This window comes from Hippopotamus amphibius, chromosome X (assembly GCF_030028045.1).
Source record: "Hippopotamus amphibius kiboko isolate mHipAmp2 chromosome X, mHipAmp2.hap2, whole genome shotgun sequence".
Taxonomy (NCBI): domain Eukaryota; kingdom Metazoa; phylum Chordata; class Mammalia; order Artiodactyla; family Hippopotamidae; genus Hippopotamus; species Hippopotamus amphibius.
In genome coordinates, this window is record NC_080203.1 from 26,190,728 (window position 1) to 26,201,199 (window position 10,472).

General features: G+C 33.2%; 1 pseudogene; it reads right to left on the reverse strand.

Annotated features, from left to right (window-relative positions):
- Positions 1–10,030: 10,030 nt before the first annotated feature.
- On the reverse strand, positions 10,031–10,166 carry LOC130842808 (U2 spliceosomal RNA; annotated as a pseudogene).
- Between the last annotated feature and the right edge of the window lie 306 nt (positions 10,167–10,472).

Genomic DNA, 10,472 nt, shown 5'->3' on the forward strand with positions numbered 1-10,472 from the left:
TGGAGGGTCAAGTGAGGATGAAGGAAAGCTATGAAAGCTATATATAGGTTATATTTTTTTAATGGGCTCTCATGGACACCCTGCAGAAAGTTGGGAGGTATAAAAAGAAGAATTGATTTAAATAGCTTATTGAAAGTTCAGGCCATTTTACTATTTGTCCATCTTCTTCCTACCTTCCCATTTCTCATTATCTTATCATAAATAAATTTCTAATATATCTGTATTAGGGTGTTTTTCTTTCAAAAGTTTCTATGGGAAGTTGTATGCCATAACGGGTAACAGAACAGGAGTCTGAAACCAAGTTACTTGGGTTTGAATCCTGACTAAGCCATTCCCTAGCTATGTGACCTTGTACTTCAGTTTTTCGGTTTCCTCATCTGTAAAATAAAGGAAAATGTTATCTCCATAAAAAATTCCTATAAGGCATAGGAAATAATATTAGTACCTGACTCAGGGTGGTTTTAAGAATTCAATTATATTTATTTGTATATAGGCAAACAGAGTTTGAATGCTATAGATAGAGAGATAGTGCTTTTACCTATGTTAATCTTCATTAATCCTCTCAACAACTTTATGAGGTAGATACTCTAATTATTGTCCTTATTTTGTAGATGACTACATTGAACCATTGAAAGGTTAAATAACTTGCTCAAGATAACACAGCCAATGAATGGGAGAGCTGAGTTTTGATTCAATACAGTCTAGCTTCTGAGTGTGTCCTCTTGACCACATTTTCTCTTTCAACCCTATAATGAGAGAAATTTACTCCAGGAGCATTTATTAATATCCAGGGCTAAAAACTCAATTGCTAATACTTCAGCACGTAGGTTTCTTGGTGTTTTAAAGATAGGCTTGCTCTTCTGCTTTTAACAAGAAATCCTTTAGTTATCTGTATCCTTTCATTAGTCAACTAAAAGTGAAATAGAATATAATTGCAAAAATCATGACTGCATTTACAGGTGGCACTAAAATTCATAAATTATCCACACATCTTCATCTACTCCAATTTCCATGTCACTTACATAAGAAATTGCTGATATGATTCAGAGCATCATTTGATGACTGACTTTTAACTTCTCTTGCACTACCATTAAGAAATAGGAATATTATACGTGCAGGTAGTTGTCTCTGCCCTTCACATATTGGCCTTTAGAACTTATTACCAATAGCTTCAGGCATTTAATAATATATTTTATAGCAAGATAATATTAGTGGGGTCTTTCTTCTGCTAACATCTTGCCCAAAGAATTCTTAAACCCAAACTGCATCTCTATATCAGAAATAAGTCTCAGAATATTTAATGATGAAATGAGTTATAATAGGTAAAATAAGAATATAAGTGAAGAGCCAAGTGAATAAGTACACGTTATATCTATCACCAACTCATCTTTAAAATGCTTAACAGTAATAAGACAACTCTCACTCTGATAATCAAAGGCTATATCTCTATGTTAATGTCCATCATTTTTAATAACATTGTCACATGAAATCGTTTATCTATACTGAATATCCTGAGAATAAATTAATAAGGTGCTACTGAACTTGGTTTTCAGAAGGTGTTAAAGCAAATAATGGATATTACTAATGTTAAGATATTTCTGTCACTATTACAAAATATTTATATGTATATGTGCATCCAAATTAAATATTATTTTAATAAAATAACCTGATTGCAAAATATTTCTTCAAATGTTTAAAAAGAACTTTATACCTCATATCTCACAACCCCCACCCCTATATACTTGGATCCAACCACAAAAGTACTTACCAAAGCCTTTGCCTTGGAGTGAAAGACCCACATATATTTGCCCAAATCCTTCATTAATCTATAAATTCCTAGAAGATAGGCACTATGCTTAATCTGGTGCACATCAGAATAGTTAACACATCATAGGTGCTCAAAATGTTTCTTAAATAAATGAAAGAGTTGTTAAATGAAAAATTAACAATTTGATTAGCATATAGATAAAAACTTAGGGCAAGGGAAGAAATAAAGTTTTCCAGAAATGATTGTCAAAATGAGAATATAAAAATGGACATGCATAGAGCCCAAGGAAGCCCAGAATTAAATGAAAGGGTAAGTGATCAGAACAAAGAAACAATGTTCAAAGAGGCAGGAGAAAAAAGAGAGAGTAGTTATAAAACAAGGGAAAAGAAACATTCTAGGAGATGGGACTTACTAACAATGCCAAATGTTGTGGAAAGGTAAGCAGCTTGAAGACTGAAATTAACTATGATTGTTAAGTCATTCTTAGATATGGAATTTTATGTATAGTGTGGTAGTGTCAATTCAAGCAATGCTAAAAATTTAGGAAAAAATAATTTGAATTAAAGGTACTCTATATATGGTAAATCACCAAGGCTGGTCTGTGTTATATACAACAGAAGCAATATGAGACTTAAGGTAAAGGTATTAATTGAAAACAGGTTACTTCATTTTCTTTTTGCATTTTAAGAGAATGCTGGGATAGGAGTCACAAATTAACAATGTTTATTACTGAATACACAATTTCAATCAGAATTTAAAAGCCTTGAAACATATAAAGGGAACTAAAATTAATAAATGCAGAAACTTTAATTAGAATAAAAAGTAAAAATGTTCTTTTAGCATTTATCTCAGAGAGTCATTATTTTTACAGTGCAAATGAATTCAAATTTCATACTTTTAAGCTGATTAAATAGATCCTCCTCATTCAATTTCATGAAACTGCCCAATTTACAGAGAATTTGGGTATTAAAATTTACTGTACATGACAACTGGACTCATTTTCAGAATGCAGTCTACCACCTCTGTGTGATTTGGTTTCCTATTATAAGCTCTGAAAAGGTTAATGAATATCTTTGCCAAGCAGCTCAGGTTTTATAATTAGGTGTAATAAGTAGATATAGTGATGGAGTTCTTCCTTAATGTAATTGTAAAGCAGATCCACAATGTGTTATAAAAACACCATAGTGAGAGATCTAAAGAGAAATAAAGACACACATTTGTTGCTTGTAAATATGATCGAGAAATACATTGTATGTTTCTGTCTATTAACTGCAAAATATACCTCAGAAACAACTATTTATTCTTTGAAACTATAAACAAAATTAGAATGGCCTGGTGACTTGAATTCCGATCTCTCTCTTCCAGCCCCCGATATGAGAGAGAGAGAGAGAGAGAGAGAGAGAGAGAGAGATCGTGCACAAGAGGAGGAAGGCTAGGGGAGGGAAGAAGAGAGAAGAGAGAAATGAGGTATGAGAATGTTTGCTCTTCTTTGTTACCTGTGTTTCCTCTCCGTTCACCATGAAAACAACTTACTTCAAGTATCAATCTAAAGTTTACTTCCCCCAAGACGACTGTAATGAAGGCCACCGTACACAATTATCGCTTGCTTCCTGATCCTTAGCATGTACTTTATTCATAAACGCTGTTACCTGTACATTTATCTACAGCATAGTGGTTAAGAGCACAAATTCTGGACACAAGCCTGACTACATTCAAATCTCAATTCCGGTTAACTCTTAGTTGTGTGCTCATGAGAACGGAATTCAAAATATACCTAAAGCAGTGTATTTCCTGCATATACCCTGCCTAGTAGTGACATACAAGGTGTTTTCCAGCTTGGCTTAGGCTTTCCTTCCAAGCCTCATCTTCTATGACTTCTCCCTAATGTGATATACTCTATCCTAGCACATGTTCTTAAACACATTGTCCATCTGAATGCCTGTGTCTCAGTTTATACTATTCCTTTTGCCTGTAAAACTTCATCCCATATGAGAAGCTACTACATTTTATCATTCAAATGCCGCCTCCTCTTTGAAGCCCTCCCTAAGTGTAGTGAAGCCTTTCCTCATGTGAGATTCTATAGCATTTACAATTCTCCCTAAATGAAGATCTGCTTTCAAAGTTTATTGGTGAGGTTTGAGGGAAAAGAACAGTGATGAAAGGTAGTTTTCAATGCTATTTATTTTCTGGAGTAATCTAAAATTTTTAATAATGTAACTTGAAAAGATTTTCTTGGTTAAAAAAGAGTGAAACATCAGGATTGTTCTATGGTTTTTCAGAAATTAAATGATGGTTGTATTGGAAATAAAATAAACTACTAAAAAATTCCTAACTATATCTATGTATTCTCATGGTTCTTTTTAACTCACTAAGCCAGATCCCGTTTCAGAAGATCTGCCTTCTCAACGGGACTTTTCTCTAATTGTCTCTTTGTTTGTGAATGCAATGGGAATTTTAGGCAATTTAAGATGCACCTATTCAGTCTTTTATAGATTTTTAAAAATGACATTTATTCTGAACAGTATTACCAATTTGTGTGTTAACTCTCATTTAACAAAATCTCAGATGGGCATTGAGGAAAGCCACTGATGAGTATTTCAAATAATCTTGTGTAAAGTGCATGTCAACTCCAACTAGCCATACAGATCAAGGTAAAAAATGTCTAAGTTAATTATTTCCATAGATTCTTTAAACCAGGAATTTATAACCCATAAAAGCCCAAATAAATTAGTATTACCTTTCTGTTACTATTTCCAGAAATGCTTAAAATACTTTATATTTACAACATATAAAAAAAAATGCGGGGAAACTGAAAGAAAGCCATGGTAGGGAATAAGTGCATGTGAAGGAGATGTGTAAAGACAGAGAGAGGAAAGGGGGAAAAAAGAAGTAGTAGCAATTAATGTCACTTTTTTTGGCTCTCTAAGGAATTTTTAATTCTGTGTAACAATTTGATGTTTCACCGAGGGAGAGAAAACATACTTTTAAGTGTCATTAGCTACCTTTTATGTCAGACGAGTCTTTCTCTTTTTGTGGACTTTGGGGGTTCTTGGGTAATTTAAAAGAAAATGAAGGCAAGTTGTTTGGAAGCTATTATAAATTTTGTTCAACCAAAGAAATACACACAGTGTCAGGTAATATAGGAACCTGGGACAGTTTCCAAACTGTACATCTATATTCTCTTGATAAATTCTTGTATTTATCTGATAAAATGTTAAGCACTAAGAATCTGGGCTTAACTAAAACAGCTTCATGCATGGAGCCCTCTCCTGTCTGAAAGAACACCATTTAGAGAAAAAATGAAAAGCATTTTATCATTGAGACTGTAGTATTGATTATTTCTTTCTAGAATAACCATGACTGCATACCTCTGATGTTTACATGTGATGCTCAAAATAATTTCATAATTTCATCATGATAAGTTATATCGCAGTAACAAACAACTCCAAACTGTCAGCAGCTCAGAACACCAGAGAAGTATTTCTCGCACATAATACCAGTCTATTAACCGTTGTCTAGGTGCTCTGCTCCGAAACACTTCACTCTGAAACCCAGGCAGATAGAACCATCACCAGCTTGAACAGTTTCAGTCATTGTGACAAAGAAAAAAGGAAACTCTGGAAGGTTGTTCATATCAAATCAAATGCTCTGCATTGGCTCACAACTCAAGCCAGAACTAGTTATAGCTCCATCCAACCACAAGGAGGTGGTACAGAAAATGCAATCCTGCCTTCTGCCACTAAGTAGAGGAGAACGGGGATATCTGGTGGAAGTATTAATGATTTCCACATACAATTCCAAATGAAGCCTTCCTAGTAAGTTCTAAATTTCAAAGATTCCAGTGCGAAGCAGAAAATGGATGAGAAGGAGCAAATTTAAATGAAATTGAATATACATACACACAGTATTGGGGAAGTTTTAAGGATTTCTGACAATATTCTACAAAATGCGTATCTTTAATTTGAAAGTACTATAAGAAAAAACTATGAGAGAACCTGATTAAACCTAGCAAATAATCCTTTATATAAAAATCATGTAACTGGGTTGTACCAGGGTTAAAAATAACAATCTGAGAGTACTATAGTTAGAAAAAATATTAGGAGCTTCATATTTCTGAGGATCAAAAAATGCTATGGACATCTTCCAGATGTTGAAGAGACTGCTGCTGGGTCAGCCCTTCTATTCTCACCCATGACACTGCTTTACAGATTTTCCCATTACTATCCCTTATTTTCTACTTTCTGATTTACAAAACATTTATTTTACTGTTTCAGCCCCACCCAACCCATTCAATCACACTCCTGCCTCATCCCTGCATATTTAACTCTGTTCTTTAATTTTTAAGAGGCATGGTAGGCCAGCTGGTCTTCACGTCATCTACCTTATGTCTAGTTCTCTAAGATTCCAGGCTCTTTATTAAAAGGTAAAGAGGTTCTTTCTGATTTGTTATTTTTGTTGTTCATTACCTAGTGCTTGAGGGTCCATATTTTAACATACCATAGGTTGGTAAATATATTTATTTTGAACACCCTAAATTATAAATAGCTTAAATCGCTGTGACTTCTGGACATTCTGGAAGGAAAACTCAATTCTAAAACAAATATTCATAAGCTGAAAACCACAATGTAAAAAAATATACCCTTTAAATGTAAAATTAGGTAGTCAAAGGTGAAATCTGACAAAGGCAGGCAACAGGGCAAGGACAAGAAACTTGACCTGGTTAGGGCTTTATCAGACATCTAATCTCATTACAATAAGTGAATGAAATCAGTTAACAGAACACATATCAATAAGCTACTGCATATTACGATAACCATGCAGAGTTACATCATTCTATATTCAGCATCCCACTTAATTTTCAGTACAAACTAGGAGGTAAATTTGCTCATACCTATTTACAGATTAGAAACCCAAAGCTTAGAGAAATTAAGTAACTTGCCCCAGCTCGCACAGGTAGTAAACTGTAAAGCTCAAATTCAATTCAGATTTGTCTGAGTCCAACATACATACTTTTTCTTTTATAGTTTATTAAAATAACTTATACTTCACGTTTCTTTGTACAAAAGTGAAATTTTCCTTTTTTTGAATTTAAAAACCTAAAAAATCCAATTTTAACCTAACATTAATACTTGATGCTTTCTAATTTGCAAAACATAGTTGTTCTTTCAATTTAATGATATATTAAGACCAAGACTTACTTTTCAGTAAGAGTAAGGCTAACTTTCTAATGCAAAGTCACAGGCTCTATATGCAACTTCTAAAACATGCACCCTATTCTCTTATATGAACTGCATTACTAACACTGTTTGAACATTCTAAATATACATATCTTTAAACTACATAGCACTCAGTATATATCCTTTGTCTAATGTCTCTAAAACCTCTGACTTCCTGCCAGAGAGTACTGCTGAACGCTATCTTTACAGTCTTGCCTTTTGAAAGAAACACAATGTAGCACTAGTGGAAAATGAAATTAAAATACATTGGGGGATGTAGCAGGAAAAGAACATGAGTACTATGAGGCTGGTTTATGCCAAACAGATCACAATAGTCATTATAACAATTATTATTAAGGTTCTGTTAGGATTTTCTTCAAGTGGGACTACTGTGTTCTAAAGTGAGGCTGGATTAGAGTGTTGAAAAATTACAGTTATCTAAAACTATAGAGTACGAGATTTTTTAAAAGATTACAAGCAAAATTATTCACTTTTGACAAATGGATCGCTCCTATAATGTTTCAACATGTTTGGAGGGGATGTGTAGTTTCCAAAGGTTCACGTTAACATCATCTAAAATGATATATTTGGCTTATTATTTAACTGTATTACAATAATTTAGGAGAAGAAGTAAAGAAATCATTTTTAACTAGCTTCCCCTACCTTGAAAATACTTTAAGTTGGCTTGGTTTGTATCTCAAACAAGGACTAACATAGAAATGCATACTAATAAAATGATTAGAAATGATGACTATTTCTACAAATCAGGAATGGAGATTTCTCAATTCTTCCTTAGAAACAATCCTTTAAGCTTAAGTGCTCAAGCTTGAGGTATAACTGGAGTAATGAGACAGTTTTAGCAAGCATACTAGAAATTATGCATCCAATGATCTGAGGTACTATTTGATGTAGTCAACTTGGAAGGTTATATGATGATTATTATTACCAATTTAATTACCATATGACAGTTATAAAGGACTGTCCAAACTTGTCAGCAAATTCAGATGAAAATATTATGGGTCTCTCCAGAGAACTGAATGTAATGACCTAAAAATTGCTATATGATGGCACTACATTTCTACCAAAGTCATTTTGCGAATCAGACTTAATCTCATCAGCTCAACTCAGGTAGTCTGAGAATGCCGCGTCTATGTTTATTTAGATGTTAGATGTTTGAATGTTTAGAGTTCAGCTTCTCTGCCAAGCATAATCTCTTATTTCATTGTCAGTTCTACCTTAAGAAGCTGGTAAGTAAGATGGCATTCTGCAAGCTTTTTCTCTGAAAAAAGGGACACGCCTATATTTTAACACAATATCCAGCAAGTTCTTTCCACTCTATGGTTTTAAAAGTAAATTCTCAAAATCCAGGACGTATTGGCAACCTCATACACATCCACCACTGAATGAGCAAGTAGACTGCAAGTGAATCCTGATCGTAATGTGGGGAATTTTTCAAGGGCAGTCTGGAATTCGGCAATACCACAGCACAAAGTCTTTGAAGTCTCGGCCATCAGCTCAGCCTTGTGAAGCTATTTAGCTTCCCGAATTCTATTCCTTATCATTTTATGGAAATGATACCAGAAAAACAAGATGCCAAATCCATTGAATGACATCAAGTATAGCTTTAAATTAAAGACGATTTTCCAAGGTATTTGTTTTCATTAGCACAGTATAGGGATAAAGTTCCATAAAAGGTATATGAGAAATCTACCCTCTTATTTTACAAGTCTAATTTCTTGATTTGCTATGAAGCGTGGTAGAGTCAGATAGAAGAAATATGGTGAAACATTTCAAATCCAATTTTATTTATTAAATTAGCTCTGACATAAGTGAAACAAGTGTTCCAAATAGTAGGAGTCTGTTTATTTTACAAGGATGTCTACTAAGGTGCCAGAAGAATACCATTTTACTTATTAGTGTTATTAGTAATATGAAAAAAGGAGTACACTGCATGTAAATAAGGTATTCAGCTAGTTTAAAGCTGCCATTATGTATGAATTTTAGTATAGACGAAAAATTCAGTTGAAAAATTTGTCTCTTATCTAACAATATTTTATTTTAGGCATAAATTGAACTCCCATAGACTTTGGGCTTGTGTCTAATTAGGGTTGGAATTACACCTATTGTTATGAACTGTTTAGTTTATTTTGAAATATCCTATAGGGTGTCATGCAATTGTTACATGTAATTTGAAAGACCTAAGTTTTATGATAATATTGTAGAGAAAAGTAAAAATATGGAAATGTAAGTTAAATGTAATTCATAATCTTAATTGAAGGCATCAAGAATTATAAAGTATAGAGGAGTCAGATCAATGATCTAGAAAACAACTTCAGGTGAATGAATATCAGACTTTAGAGATTTAAGTATTCTGAAAAGAAGGAAACGTTGAATATGATTTTCTGATTAGTTGTGATGGCCTGGGCATGAATGATTTGCCCTTTGAGGCATAGTGGAGTATGTCCCATCTTTAGGGTGCCCAGAAAGAAGTACACATTCAATAAATAAATATATGTAATAAATAAATATATACATATATATGTGTGTATATATATATATACATTTTACTCAAAAGAAGATTATGTCAATGATGCTGTACAATTTGAGATCTGATCTTTTATTAAAGCTCACATTCATATTTCTACAATGATGCTTATGCTCAATTTTCTTGCAGCATTAGAAGGATTCTTCTAGTGAGCATTTAACTGATTTTTAATGAGTTATATATTGTTCAGTCTGCTAGGCCAATAGTTCATTGACATGACAAAATACGTATTTATATATTTTTCGGAGATCAGTGACCTCATGATCATGTTTGGTCATGGACACATAAATCAGGATTTATGAATTTCAAGCCTATGCTAGTATGATACAACCTAAAAATTAAAGGCAAGAAAGAGGAATAATCCAAGCCACGTGTCTAAACAAAACTTTTTCTTTACAATAGCCAAAACAATCAAAGTAAATATAGAGACATAGTTGATAGAATGTTGCAGATAAAGTACATAAAACAAATAAGAAATGAGCATATGATATTCATTTGAAATCAAAGTGTTCAATTCTTTAAAATGATTAAGAATAAACATCCATAAGAAGACTTAAATGAAGAAATATTTGAAAATGTACTTGCCATATTATCTGGGTTTCTACACTTGATCTTAGCCAAAAGGCCGAGAAGCAATATCTGGGTTTCTTTAAAGAAAAACAAAAGGAAGTTCTGAGAGGACAATTGATGAAGTTCTTCTAGAGTGATGTATCATGATGGGATGGTAATTATAAACTGTATGCCACATCACGTGAAAGGCAGAATTTATTTGACAGTCCCATATAAATGCACAGCCACTATCATATACCTTCGTAACATCAGAATCAGGACTGAAAAACATTTTTCATGAAAGCAATCCCTATAGATAGGTTGAAAATTCTCCCTGAGTTCTAAATGTCAGTAACTATAGTTCCTTGTCATTCTTGTTTTATCCTCTTAAATA